Source organism: Ovis canadensis, chromosome 13, assembly GCF_042477335.2.
Source record: "Ovis canadensis isolate MfBH-ARS-UI-01 breed Bighorn chromosome 13, ARS-UI_OviCan_v2, whole genome shotgun sequence".
Lineage (NCBI taxonomy): Eukaryota > Metazoa > Chordata > Mammalia > Artiodactyla > Bovidae > Ovis > Ovis canadensis.
Genome location: NC_091257.1, coordinates 22,258,727 through 22,272,917, shown reverse-complemented (window position 1 = coordinate 22,272,917; position 14,191 = coordinate 22,258,727). Strand labels below are relative to the sequence as shown.

The 14,191-nt window shown below is 38.4% G+C and overlaps 1 protein-coding gene across 4 annotated transcripts in view; it reads left to right on the top strand.

Moving 5' to 3' along the window:
* The window catches only part of TASP1 (taspase 1), a 266,211-nt gene that overhangs the window by 145,312 nt on the left and 106,708 nt on the right, over positions 1–14,191 (top strand). The window lies entirely within an intron of this gene.

Genomic DNA, 14,191 nt, shown 5'->3' with positions numbered 1-14,191 from the left:
CAGCCTTCTTTATGGTCCAACTCTCACATCCATACATGACTACTGGTAAAACCATAGCTTTGACTAGACAGACCTTTGTCAGTAGAGTGCTGTCTCCTCTTTTTAATACGCTGTCTAGGTTTGTCATAGCTTTCCTTCCAAGGAGCAGCTGTCCTTTAATTTCAGGTCTGCAGTCACGGTTGACAGTGGTTTTGGAGTCCAGGAAAATAAAATCTGTCCCCATTTCCACTTTTTCAACATCTGTTTGCCAAGAAGTGATTAAGCCAGCTTTTTCACTCTCCTCTTTCACTGTCATCAAGAGGTTCTTTAGTTCGTTTTCATTTTCTGCCATTAGGATATTATCATCTGCATATCTGAGGTCGTTGATATTTCTCCTGGAAATCTTGATTCCATCTTTTAATTCATCCAGCCCAGCATATCGCATGATGTATTCTGTACAAGTTAAATAAGCAGGGTGACGATAAGCCTTGATGTACTCCTTTCCTGATTCTGAACCAGTCCATTATTCCATGTCTTGTTCTAAGTGTTGCTTCTCAACCTGCATACAGGTTTCTCTGGAGGCAGATACAGTGGTCTGGTATCCCAATCTCTTTAAGAATTTTCCACAGTTTGTTCTGATGGATAGCTTCTGATTTTCGTTTCAGCCACCATATAAAATATTTAGTCCTTAATTAGGTGAGGTTACTCAGTCTGAACTAGCAGTTTAGCTACCTATTTGCTGCTTAACAAATCACTCCCAAATTTTGGGACTTAGAAAAATAATCCTCTTCTTATGATCATATGTGTTAACTAGATCTCAAGTGGATCATCCTTTTGTTGGCTTGTTTGGGGGTTCTCATGTGGGTAGGGTTAGATGGTGGTTTACCTAGGTGTCCATGGTGCCTTTCTCACGTGGCTGGTGCCTTGGTGGGCACAGCCGGTTTGATGGGCTCAGCTGGTGTGCTCAGGTGCTTTGGCTTTGCTGTCTTTTCCAGGTGCTGGCTTTTCCATGTCATATCAGGACTAATTCTGGTCTAACATGACCTCTTCCACAAGACAGCTGGATTCTTACATGGTTGCTCAGGACACTCAAAGTGCAAAAGCTATCAGTCCTCTTTATGGTTTAGGCCTGGAACTTGCATTGCATTAGGTAAAGTTAATTACAGGGTCACAATCCAGATTGATTGTGCAAGGGGATTACATATGGGTATGAATCCAGGGCAGCTTTGTTCATTGGTAGCCATCTTTGAAGATTAGCTACCTTAGTAACTTTTTTTTTTGAGTAGCCATTCTTCTTTTGAGAACATAAAAACTGTAGACGTTCTCCCTAGAAGCATGCTTGTGACTACAGTTACCTGCATAAGTATACATACAATTCTAGAAAAATTGCATGGAATTCCTAGTTGGAGAATCCATAATGTCCATGTAAGTACCCCTAGTTTAACTTATAAAGTTTAGGAATTCACTAACTCCTAAGCTATGATCTAAATAGTAACTTAATTATATTAAATAGCTTCATATAATAAAATTCTATCCTATGGTTGTTTTAGTTTCTTAGAATGACCAATGAGTTGTTTAATTCCTGTTTTTTATTGTTTGCTTTTTGCTGTTCTAAAAACAGTGATTTTCTTGTGTTTAACTGTTGTACATTTGTGTATTTCCTTACCAAAATTGCTAGAAATACTCCTTAAGACTCAAAAGGAATGATTATTTTTAAGGATATTGGTGAGTATTGACTAATGGTATCTTTTCTTATTAAGAACTAAGTTTTTTAAAATGGCAATATTGGCTGCATATAAAATACTATATTACATAAGTAAGTTATGAAACAAAAGGAAATTAAATTCATTGAACTTATCATTAGGTTACAAGTAAATATTAGTAATAGTATCCACATCTACTTTTTCCCAAACCCCTGCCTGTCCTCCAGAAGTAAAACTATTATCCTGAATTCTGTGTATCATTTTTTAGCTTAAAAAAAAGTTTAATCACATGTGTGTATATCTCTAACCAGTATATTATTTAGTTTTATGATTTTTATTGAGCCATAGGAATATGGTGTTATGTGACATATCATCCTCTGTGACTTGCTTTTGTCACTAAATGTTATGTTTCCATAGTATTTGTCCATATAGTTGTTCTGTAAAATAAAAATATATTTTAACTTTTAATACTTTGTATGTTGACAAATTGATACTTTTATTATTACAAAATATTCTTTATCTCTAGATAATCTTTGTTTTGGTGTTTACTTTGCTTAACATTAATATAGTCAAATCAGCTTTCTTACACTTACTGCTTGTCTGATATATTATGTTCCACCCATTTTACTTTTAGCCTATCTTGGCTTTATATTAATGTATGTTTCTTATAAACAAACTGGGTCAATACCCTTTTAAAGTTAATCCACATTGATAATCTGAGCCTTTTATATAAAGAGTGTTTAGTCCATTTACACTTAATGTAATTATAGATATGCTTGGACTAAATCTACCATCCTGCTTTTGTTTTCTGTTTGCTCTTTGGTTTCTCTGTTCTTCTTTTCCTATATCCTTTGGTTTGATTATTTTTTTTTAATATTTCATTTTCTTTTCCTCTATTAACATTTTATTATACTTTTGTATATTATGTTTTTTGTGGTTGCTCTAGATATTACACATGCATCATTAATTTACCATAGTCTGTGTAGAATAATAATATATTACTTCACAAATGTGAGATTGTTTTAACAGTATAAATCCATTGTTTGTTTCCCAGGCTTTGAGAGCGGGCATATATTATAATGTTCAGTTCAGTTGCTCAGTCATGTCTGACTTTTTGCAACCCCATGAATCGCAGCTCACCAGGCCTCCCTGTCCACCACCAACTCCTGGAGCTTGCTCAAACTCATGTCCATTGAGTCGGTGATGCCATCCAACCATCTTGTCCTCTGTCGACCCCTTCTCCTCCTGCCCTCAATCTTTCCCAGCATCAGGGTCTTTTCAGATGAGTCAGCTCTTCACATCAGGTGGCCAAAGTACTGGAGTTTCAGCTTTAGCATCAGTCCTTCCAGTGAATATTCAGGACTGATTTCGTTTAAGATGGACTGGTTGGATCTCCTTGCAGCCCAAGGGACTCTCAAAAGTCTACTCCAACACCACAGTTCAAAAACATCAATTCTTCGGTGCTCAGCTTTCTTTCTAGTCCAACTCTTACATCCATACATGATTACTGGAAAATCCATAGCTTTGACTAGATGGACCTTTGTCAGCAAAGTAATGTCTGCTTTTTAATATGCTGTCTAGGTTGGTCATAGCTTTTCTTCCAAGGAGCAAGCATCTTTTAATTTCTTGGCTGCAGTCACCACTTATGGTGATTTTGGAGCCCAAGAAAATAAAGTCTGTCACAGTTTCCATTGTTTCCCCATATATTTGCCATGAAGTGATGGGACGTGAATGCCATGATCTTAGTTTTCTGAATGTTGAATTTTAATCCAGCGTTTTCACTCTCCTCTTTCACTTTCATCAAGAGGCTCTTTTTTTTTAAAATAAATTTATTTATTTTAATTGGAAGTTAATTACTTTATAATATTGTATTGGTTTTGCCATACATCAACATGAATCCGCCACAGGTATACACATGTTCCCCATCCTGAATCCCCCTCCCTGTACCATCCCTCTGACTCATCTCAGTGCACCAGCCCCATGCATCCAGTATCATGCATCGAACCTGGACTGGTTATTCATTTCATACATGATATTATACATGTTTCAATGCTATTCTCCCAAATCATCCTGCCCTCGCCCTCTCCCACAGAGTCCAAAGACTGTTCTATACATCTGTGTCTCTTTTGCTGTATCACTTACAGGGTTATCGTTACCATCTTTCTAAATTCCATATATATGCGTCAGTATACTGTATTGGTGTTTTTCTTTCTGGCTTGCTTCACTCTGTATAATAGGCTCCAGTTTCATCCACCTCATTAGAACTGATTCAAATGTATTCTTTTTAATGGCTGAGTAATACTCCATTATGTATATGTACCACAGCTTTCTTATCCATTCATCTGCTGATGAGCATCTAGGTTGCTTCCATGTCCTGGCTATTATAAACAGTGCTGCGATGAACATTGGGGTACATGTGTCTCTTTCAGTTCTGGTTTCTTCGGTGTGTATGCCCAGCGGTGGGATTGCTGGGTCATAAGGCAGTTCTATTTCCAGTTTTTTAAGGAATCTCCACACTGTTCTCCATAGTGGCTGTAGTAGTTTGCATTCCCACCAACAGTGTAAGATGGTTCTCTATTCTCCACACCCTCTCCAGCATTTATTGCTTGTAGACTTTTGCATGGCAGCCATTCTGACTGGCGTGAAATGGCACCTCATTGTGGTTTTGATTTGCATTTCTCTGATAATGAGTGATGTTGAGCATCTTTTCATGTGTTTGTTAGCCATCTGTGTGTCTTCTTTGGAGAAATGTCTGTTTAGTTCTTTGGCCCATTTTTTGATTGGGTCATTTGTTTTTCTGGAATTGAGCTGCAGGAGTTGCTTGTATATTTTTGAGATGAGTTGTTTGTCAGTTGCTTCATTTGCTATTATTTTCTCCCATTCTGAAGGCTGTCTTTTCACCTTGCTTATAGTTTTCCTTTGTTGTGCAGAAGCTTTTAAGTTTAATTAGGTCCCATTTGTTTATTTTTGCTTTTATTTCCAGTATTCTGGGAGGTGTGTCATAGAGGATCCTGCTGTGATTTATGTCTGAGAGTGTTTTGCCTATGTTCTCCTCTAGGAGTTTCATAGTTTCTGGTCTTGTGTTTAGATCTTTAACCCATTTTGAGTTTATTTTTGTGTATGGTGTTAGAAAGTGTTCTAGTTTCATTCTTTAGCAAGTGGTTGACCAGTTTTCCCAGCACCACTTGTTAAAGTGATTGTCTTTAATCCATTGTATATTCTTGCCTCCTTTGTCAAAGATAAGGTGTCCGTAGGTGTGTAGATTTATCTCTGGGCTTTCTATTTTGTTCCATTGATCTATATTTCTGTCTTTGTGCCAGTACCATAGTGTCTTGATGACTGTGGCTTTGTAGTAGAGCCTGAAGTCAGGCAGGTTGATTCCTCCAGTTCCATTCTTCTTTCTCAAGATTGCTTTGGCTGTTCGAGGTTTTTGTATTTCCATATAAATTGTGAAATTATTTGTTCTAGCTCTTTCATGAATACCGTTGGTAGCTTGATAGGGATTGCATTGAATCTATAAATTCCTTTGGTAGTATACTCATTTTCACTATATTGATTCTTCCGATCCATGAACATGGTATATTTCTCCATCTATTAGTGTCCTCTTTTATTTCTTTCACCAGTGTTATATGGTTTTCTGTATATAGGTCTTTAGTTTCTTTAGGTAGATATATTCCTAAGTATTTTATTCTTTTTGTTGCAATGGTGAATGGAATTGTTTCCTTAATTTCTCTTTCTATTTTCTCATTATTAGTGTATAGGAATGCAAGGGATTTCTGTGTGTTGATTTTATATCCTGCAACTTTACTGTATTCATTGATTAGCTCTAGTAATTTTCTGGTGGAGTCTTTAGGGTTTTCTATGTAGAGGATCATGTCATCTGCAAACAGGGAGAGTTTTACTTCTTCTTTTCCAATTTGGATTCCTTTTATTTCTTTTTCTGCTCTGATTGCTGTGGCCAAAACTGCCAGAACTATGTTGAATAGTAGTGGTGAAAATGGGCACCCTTGTCTTGTTCCTGACTTTAGGGGAAATGCTTTCAATTTTTCACCATTGAGGATAATGTTTGCTGTGGGTTTGTCATATATAGCTTTTATTATGTTGAGGTATGTTCCTTCTATTCCTGCTTTCTGGAGAGTTTTCATCATAAATGGATGTTGAATTTTGTCAAGGGCTTTCTCTGCATCTATTGAGATAATCATATGGCTTTTATTTTTCAATTTGTTAATGTGGTGAATTACATTGATTGATTTGCGGATATTGAAGAATCCTCGCATCCCTGGGATAAAGCCCATTGGTCATGGGGTATGATCTTTTTAATATGTTGTTGGATTCTGATTGCTAGAATTTTGTTAAGGATTTTTGCATCTATGTTCATCAGTGATATTGGCCTGTAGTTTTCTTTTTTTGTGGCATCTTTGTCAGGTTTTGGTATTAGGGTGATGGTGGCCTCATAGAATGAGTTTGGAAGTTTACCTTCCCCTGCAATTTTCTGGAAGAGTTTGAGTAGGATAGGTGTTAGCTCTTCTCTAAATTTTTGGTAGAATTCAGCTGTGAAGCTGTCTGGACCTGGACTTTTGTTTGCAGGATGATTTCTGATTACAATTTCAACAATACCCCTATATATGTTGTCTACAAGAGACCCACCTCAAAACAGGGGACACATACAGACTGAAAGTGAAGGGCTGGAAGAAGATTTTCCATGCAGATAGAGACCAAAAGAAAGCAGGAGTAGCAATAGTCATATCAGATAAAATAGACTTTAAAACAAAGGCTGTGAAAAGAGACAAAGAAGGATACTACATAATGATCAAAGGATCAATCCAAGAAGAACATCAAGAGGCTCTTTAGTTCTTCTTTTCTGTCTGCCATAGGTGTGATGTCATCTGCATATCTGAAGTTATTGATATTTCTCCCAGTAATCTTGATTCCAGCTTGTGCTTCTTCCAGTCCAGCATTTCTTTTGATGTACTCTTCATATAAGTTAAATAATCAGGGTGACAATATATAGCCTTGATGTACTCCTTTCCCGATTTGGAGCCAGTCTGTTGTTCCATGTCCAGTTCTAACTGTTGCTGCTTGACCAGCATACAGATTTCTCAAGAGGCAGGTCATGTATTCCCATTTCTTTTAGAATTTTCCACAGTTTGTTGTGATCCACACAGTCAAAGGCTTTGGCATAATCAACAAAGCAGAAGTAGATGTTTTTGTGGAACTCTTGCTTTTTTGATAATCCAGTGGATGTTGGCAATTTGATATCTGGTTCCTCTTCCTTTTCTAAATCCAGCCTGAACATCTGTAAGTTCACGGTTCACGTACTGTTGAAGCCTGGCTTGGAGAATTTTGAGCATTACTTTCCTAGCGTGTGAGATCAGTGCAATTTTGCGGTGGTTTGAAGATTGTTAGGCATTGCCTTTCTTTGGGATTGGAATGAAAATTGACCTTTTCCAGTCCTGTGGGCACTGCTGAGTTTTCCAAATTTGCTGGCATATTGAACACAGCACTTTCACAGCATCATCTTTTAGGATTTGAAATAGCTCAACTGGAATTCCATGACCTCCACTAGCTTTGTTCATAGTGATGCTTCCTGAGGCCCACTTGACTTCACATTCCAGGATGAGTGATCATGCCATCATGATTATCTGGATCATGAAGATGATTTTTGTATAGTTCTTCTGTGTATTCTTGCCACTTCTTCTTAATATCTTCTGCTTCTGTTAGGTCCAATACTGTTTCTGTCCTTTCTTGTGCCTATCTTTGGATGAAATGTTCCCTTGGTATCTCTCATTTTCTTGAAGAGGTCTCTATCTTTCCCATTCTATTGTTTTCCTCTATTTCTTTGCTGCTGCTGCTGCTACTAAGTCACTTCATTCGTGTCCAACTCTGTGTGACCCCCTAGATGGCAGCCCACCAGGCTCCCTTGTCCCTGGGATTCTCCAGACAAGAACACTGGAGTGGGTTGCCATTTCCTTCTCCAATGCACGAAAGTGAAAAGTCAAACTGAAGTCGCTCAGTCATGTCCGACCTTCAGCGACCCCATGGACTGCAGCCCACCAGGCTTCTCCATCCATGGTATTTTCCAGGCAAGAGTACTGGAGTGGGATGCCATTGCCTTCTCCGCTATTTCTTTGCACTCCTTGCTATTCTTTGGAACTCTGCATTCAAATAGATATATCTTGCCTTTTCTCCTTTGCCTTTTGCTTCTCTTCTTTTCGTAGCTATTTGTAAGGCCTCCTCAGACAACCATTTTGCCTTTTTGCATTTCTTTTTCTTGGGGATGGTCTTGATCACTGCTTCCTGTACATTGTCACAAACCTCCGTCTGTAGTTCTTCAGGGACTCTATCAAATCTAGTCCCTTGAATCTATTTGTCACTTCCACTGTATAATTGTAAGGGATTTGATTTAGTTCATACCTGAATGTTCTATTGGTTTCCCCTACTTTCTTCAATTTTAGTCTGAATTTGGCAATAAAGATTTCATGATCTGAGTCACAGTCAGTTCCCAGTCTTGTTTTTGCTCACAGTATAGAGCTTTTCCATCTTCTCTATATGTGTGCTGAAATTTATTTTACATTACATCACATCTACATTGTTGTAGATTGTTTACAGCTACATCTTGGGCTTTTTTTAACTCATAAAATACACTCTCTGGTTTGATGCAAAATGAAATCTCCAATTTTGACATTAATTCCCTTGAGGTTAATTTAGTGATTGTTTTTAGAATGTTATAGTTAAAATTGGGGGCTATCTCCAGTCCTAAGTATTGGTGGCAGAATTTGTTGCCCTGCTCATCTGCAGCTAATTACTACTTTGATCTTAATCATTGATTCAGGCTTTTGAGCTTTCTTTGCTTATATCTTCTTTGTCTGTGGGATGATATTAGCCTTATTTCTGTAGTGGTGTACTCTCTTGGAATAAGCATTTTACTTGGAGTTTTAAGACTTGGATTTTGGAATCTTAGTTCTTCCACTTCATGTTTCTTATTTGTCAAATTGGGATGACAGTACCTTCCTTTTGCAAGTGAACTGTAGGGCTTTAAATTGATGATATTCTGACAATGCCAGGTGCGCAGTAGTTGATCAGTTAACAGTGAATCAGTCACTTTTTATCCTCCCCCTTAAAAACAAATAGGTTAGAAAAAGCAATCTAAATACACTATTTCATGAATTAACAGCTTTTTAAAAAGGGTTTTTTTTTTAAAGTGGTCTGTTCATTATGAGCCTCTTAACTTAATTTTAACCAGAAAGTTATCGACATTCCAGAAGTATTTCCAGCTATAAAGTTTTGTCCCAAGGAATTTGAAACCATTTAAGCCTAAGCCGTTTATGTTTTGCAGTGAGGAACCTGAGATACAGAGGTCTTAAGTGACTCATTTCAGGTTCCATGGGCAGAGGTGGTTCCCCTCATTTCCCCAGTGGAACAGAAGTCCATAGGGGAGATGTACAGAAGCATCAGCCAGACATGGAATCGGTGCTTGCTGCTCCTATGGCAGCCACTGCTCTAATGAAGTTCTCTCTTGGAGAGTAGTCTGCCCTTCACACACCTAGAATGTTTCCCAGACGTATGCAATAGTAGTGATAGAATTTTATAGGCTCCAACATAAGCCAAGGTACCCCACTTCTGTGAGGTGGTTTTCTTTGAATCTTTCTGCTGCCTGGCACCATTTGTCCCCAGTGCCCTGATGAGCATGTTGTGTTTCGATAACTAAATTGGGAAAACTTAGAGGAGGAAGCAAGATCCTGTTTCATCATCTGTATTGAGGCTAACAGTAAGTGTCGGATATGTCCTCACGTTGAAATGGGACACTGCTGAAGAGCAGGGCCCAGAGGAAGATGGAGCACCTCAAACTTCAGGGTGGGCACCTCTGCGTTGTTAGCCACAGATCCCTGGCTCTCTGATATGGCAGACTGGATAAAGGCTTTTCACTCTTTTTTTTTTTTTTTTTGAAAGCTCTTTTTTTGTGTGCAGATATTTGCATTCACAAAACTAGAATTCTTTCCATTTATGCAGTAGATAGATCTTCTGTGGTTTGGTTATACCTTCTCAATAATATAGACATGAATATAGTAACAAATAAATATCAAGGATTAAATATATTTAGCATTCACACTAAGTATATTTAGCATATGTATTAAGTATATTTAGCATATGTATTAAGTATATCTAGCACTGTGCTCTGGATAAGAGATTTTCCTGTTTGTCACTGTTCTCGTGTATTTTCCTGTATTTTAAATAATTATGAAAGGTTAAAGCACATATCAACTGCATCCTAGTTTGTAGGAGATGAAGTCTTTAAGAGATAATGCTAAAATTGCTTTTTCTGTTGGTTATATATTGTTTATAAGAAAAAACCCGAGTTGTTTTTGGTAGATTACTGTAGATACCCAGCGACTGCTGATGGGTTGGAGGTCAGAGAGAACTGCATACGGGGAGACACTAAGGGTGTGTAGGTGCACACGCCCTCTGGGCTAGACTGGGCTACACATCTTCACTACTTACTCCATCTCTTTATAAAGCTCCTTATGTTTGCTTCTTGTATATAATAGGTTCCAGGTTTGATAACTATGGGGACACTGTGAACAGTGAAATCACGCGTGTTCTATCATTTTTAAGGCAGCCCTCTCTTTAATTTCACAAGACAAGCTTCAAAACCAGAAGTAACCCAACTCCAAAATTGGCCGTAAATCCTCTGACAGGGAAAAGGTGACGTACCGCGTAATAAATTCCTTTGTTGAAAAAGAGATGTTGCAATAGTGGAAACTGAAGTCCCAAATGTTTCCTTTTAAATTTGGAAAGACCTTTCCTCATTACCTCTCTGTCCCTGTGGACTTCTAACAGGCGATGTGTTGAAAGATTTTCAGATGCCCTCTCACCACAGCGAGAGTGAACAGCAGCATTTATATGATGACATAAATACTTTGAAAGTCATCAGCAAGCCTCGGAGATGCGTGGTGCGCCAGGAGCAGTGACTGTGAGCTTTTGTGGCCCATGATCCTGCTCTGGGCTGCAGGCAGCCTGGGAATGTGGGTTATTCTCTCCTGTGAATGCAGCTTTACTCACGCCTTCTGGGGACTCTTTTCGATCAGTACTGAGGTTAGAGTTGTTTGGAAGAAATTGAGAGTCTCCAGAAGGCGAGAAGGTCTGTAAGATTAGGAGTTATACTTAAAAATCCTAATCTCCTGTTGAGGCCCTCTGGGGGAATTTTATCCTAATCCTTTACTGTGTAAACGCTACATTAAAACCCTGAATCTGAACACTACTTTACACACTTGACACATAAGGGCCTTTCAGCTTTCATTTTGTAATAATCTGGCTCCATTCCTACCACTGCTGCCACCACTAAATGAGACAAAGATAAAACAACTAAAAATTATCTTGAGATGCAATGAAGATGTGTCTTGAGTGTCAGCCAAGAGCTGGTAAGTTTTTATGTGTCTCTGTCCTTAATGCAAATGCCTTTCAGTTTGCTACTTAACCTTTTGGAAGTAAAACATGGTTTGACAATATGGCTATTGGGCTATTACATTACATGTTTTTAATTATCTTATTAATAATTTGAAGGATACATCTATCACTAATGCTGAGGTAGAAATACCAAATGGGTAAAATAAAACACCTGGATGGAGGTTGGATAAAATAAAATACCTGTAGCATTCATTCATGAACTCATATACGGGACAGTGAAGTGTATGAGACCAAATCTCATCACAGGAGACCCTGCCTTGCCCTTTACTATCTTACCTGAAGAGAAAGTATGGTGAATGCAGGAGTGTAACATTGATGTTGGGCATTGAACTTCTTGGAAAAAAGCAATAGGCGTTTATTACAGAAATTGGGAAAAATAAGAGAAGGAATACATATTGAATGAAAAATCATGCATAATCCATAATCCCTGGATAACCACGGTTAAAATGTTTCCTACCAAGCTAAGTGAAATCTTCATCATTTTATTTGTTTTGTTCTGATAATTCAAGGTTTAACCACACGATCATTTTGACCCTTGGTGAGGGCTCAGCTTTCTTGGAAACAGCAGACTTCAGAATTGCAAGTTAAAGGCTAAACTCATTTTGAACTATATTCTAGGCTCTCAGTGATGGTTGTCAGGCCAGCTGGGAATCACCTTGTTCTAACAGAAACAAAATACAGAGTAGGATGAGGAGAGACAGAAAATGATAGCTAATGGTTTTCCTTAAGGCACTCGGTATCCTCACTGCAGCATGAAGTGCTTATTCAGTGCCCAGCCTCACACTAAATGTTCTATGTGTATGGTCTCATTTTGTTCTTGTGAGGTAGTTACGACTCCTATCTTCCATTTTTACTGTTGAGGAAACAGGTTTAAGTGAAGAGTCCCAGACTCATTCATCTGGATTCAGACATCAGTCTGACAGTAGAATAGAAAAATACTGACCTCCTACTTTTCAGGAACTTGTGGCCCTAAGGTAGGGGTGTGTGTGTGGCTGAGAGAGACAGAGGGAGAGGGAGAGCATGAGAGAATTGGGCACATGGAATGCAGAAGGTCTCTGAACAAGACCACAGTTCTCAGGTCTCTCCTTTAGTAAAGATACAGAGAAGCTCTTTTGTAACTTGGCCAGTGTTAGCGAGAGAAATGATGACATTGATGGAAGTGTCAAGATGAGGGAAAAATAAAAATACTTCATTAATTCTTCTAGATTCCAAGCAAACCCACACATAAGCACTCTAACAATGGCTTCCTGGAAGTGGTTTCACGTGGCTCATCCTTTACACAGATAAAAGGGGCTCTTAAGACTCCATTTTCAGGCACCATGAGGATTTATTTTAATCAAATTACTCATATTTATTCAAGCAAATTAAAAAATTTGGTTGATGGTAGAAATTAAATGTATCATGAATTTTCCAAAATAGCTCAGTTAATAAATAGCTTTTTTTCATGTCTTCTAATGATGTCTGATAAATACATCTGTATAAACTTATCAGAAATTGTATTTGACTCAATGCAAAGTTGTATAATTGGGTGAAAGAAGTGGTCTTCTTTTGGTGCAAAGTTTGCCAAGCCATTTTCTTTCCCCAGTAAATGGCTCTCTATGTAGATTGAGTGCGTTTGATCCCGAATGTCCATTGGCAGATGAACAGCTAAGCCAAATGTGGTATGTGCATATGGTGGAATGTTATTCAGCCTTGAAAAGGAAGGTAATTCTGAAACCTGTTTCAGTAAGAAATGAGCCTTGGGGACATTATATTAAGCAAACTAAATCAGTCAGAAAAGGACAAAAGTGTATGATTCCACTTACGTGAGATACCTAGAGTAGTCAAATTCATAGAAATGGAAAGTAGAATGGTGGTTGCCAGGGTTGGGGAGAAGTGGGAGATGAGGGGTTGTTGAATGGGTGCAGAGTTTTAGTTTGGAAGATGGAAAAGTGCTGGAGATGGATGGTTGTGATAGTTATACAGTCTGAATAAGAATGCCACTGAATTCTACACTTAAAAAATGATTAAATGGTAAATTTCATGTTATATATTTATATATAAAACCAAAATAAAGAAAAAAAAAAAGAAGAATGAATTTGGGCTTAAAGAAGAGAACTCAATTATAGAGGTTTAAACAGTTTGCTTTTTTTTTTTTTTTTGCTTCTGTATTAAATCCACATAACACAAAGCCTCAGAGGAGCCAGGGCTGACTGGATTACTCAGCAATGCTGTGTGGTGCCTGGGGCTGTCTTTTCTCTCCCACCTTTCTCAGCGGGTGGGCCTTCTTGCTCACGACTGTCACCCCATGGTCACAGGATGAGGGCTGTGTCTTGTTTAGCTGTGCATGGGAAGTTGGGTTTACTCCGATGTCCCAGAGACATTTAATGTAGCACTTCCTGAATACCCATCCATATGCTCCTCTGTATTTCACAGCCCTGTTGCAATTCCTGAGACGTTGTGGCTATTTCTGGCCAGTGGACTAGAGTGGAAATGATATGTGTGACCTCCAGGCTAAAGCTGTAAGATGGCCTTTAGTAGCCCTCTCATTCTCCTGGTGGGAATATGATCCAGGAGGTGCAGTTATAGATGATGGAGCCTCCATCAGCCTGGGTTTGTTCCCGGGTGATTATCTGAAGCACACTCTCTGGTGACCCAGGTATAACTTACAACATTAATGACAAATATTTTTGTTGTTAAGCTACTGAGATGTGGGGGTGGTTTGTTTTTGCAGCCTCGTGTAGTTATTCTGGCTGATACTCCAGCGTAGGTTTTTGTCAGTTAAGTTTGATGCGTGAGTGAGACTTAAAGACTTTCAGGAGTAAGAGAATAGATACACATTAATGAAGCATGGGATTTTAGTTGGATAAGGTGGGGGTGAGTATCTGAGAGCAGTGAGGAATAGTTATAAAGCCGCGGAATTAATGGAATGGCACTTTTTGGTGAAGTGGAGGGAATGTTGCAATTATAGTGGTCAAGAGATGAGTTGGAAAAATAGGGGGGGTGGGGTGATTGCAACTGAGACTGTGGAGGAGTTAATATTACTGATTATGGCATTGTCATAG